The sequence below is a fragment of the Pteropus vampyrus genome, unplaced genomic scaffold (assembly GCF_000151845.1).
Source record: "Pteropus vampyrus isolate Shadow unplaced genomic scaffold, Pvam_2.0 Scaffold1, whole genome shotgun sequence".
Classification (NCBI taxonomy): domain Eukaryota; kingdom Metazoa; phylum Chordata; class Mammalia; order Chiroptera; family Pteropodidae; genus Pteropus; species Pteropus vampyrus.
Window position 1 is genome coordinate 8,363,486 of NW_011888782.1, and position 1,348 is coordinate 8,364,833.

The window sequence follows — 1,348 nt, forward strand, 5'->3', positions numbered from 1 at the left end:
AGAGAATTTTTAAAAGGAAGATAAAGAGAAGGGAAGGAAAGGGAAGGGAAAAAATAGAGAGAAAGAGAAGAAAGGAAAAAAGGAGGAAGAGAGGAAGGGAAGAAGGAATGATAAGCTTGGCTTCTGAAGTGAGGCCAACCTGGGCTTGGATCCTAGCTCCACCACAGAACTGCTTTAGTGATTTAATACATAATTTAGCTTAACCGTAAAGTGAGAGCATTATCTTAGAGGTTAGACATGGAGTATAAAAAGTGCCTGAAATCTAGCAGTTGTGCATAAATGGACGTCATCTTCGTCGTCATCATCATTCTCATCATTACAAGTATTAGCATCATATCACTTCCTAGAATACGAAAGTGCAATGCAAAAAGCTGAAAGTCAGGCATTCAAAAGGACGTCAAAAGAAGAGCTGTGTAATGGAGTTATTTTTCTCTTCTAAAGTAGCTTTCAGAAATTATCTTTCTTTTCCCTTTTAGATTAATCTTCGAATGCCTCTAGAGACAGGTAATTTTCAAGAGCTGAGCAAAAGTAAAGCCAATCCATAGTGGATGGTAATACAGTCTGGCTTGCAGAATGTGTGTCATCAGCTAGATAACACCCCATGTAGCTCTTTTTAGTTCAAAGGTTGCAGCCACATGTGATTTTAAGCAAGCATTACTGCAGGATATAGTATGTATTATAGCTTAAGTAGAACTGACCAATAGCCCATCCAGCTAACACCAGGCCTCTTCCTTAAATAATGTCAGATGCTTCAGTGGAAAGTATAAAATGCATCAAATATCCATCACCATGCTCTACAACACCATAGAGAGAATATATTCTTGACCTCAGCCAGTCATACAGCCATGCCCAAGAGCATAAGATCTTACAGCCCTCCTAATAATTTTATCCTTGTAGCCAAACTACACATGCTATTAAGTATATTTATACACATACAGAGTCCATGGAGCTATTTAATTTTACTCCTTTAAAATGCCCTCCCTATTAGAATTCTAATTGCTGCTAACTCTTGTTAGGGAGAAAAGGTGTAGTGTAAATAAGAACACCGTTTTATTCTCTCGAAGTACAATTACGGAGATAATTGCCATTATTGTGTCTTCTCAATGCCAGACCCTGTACTAAGCAACTTTCATACAGCATTTCTTATCATAATCATGATAGTGGCATTATAGCCCCATTCTACAAATAAGAGAATTGAGGCTTTCAGTAGGTAAGTCATTTTGTCCAATTTCTTACAGTAAACAAGTTTCAGAGTTGGATGGAGACCCAGTTCTGTCTCCAAAGCCATCAGAATGTACTTCCTTTGAAGTGCCTTCACAGAGTAGAGAAAGGCAGAGGCCTGGGAAGT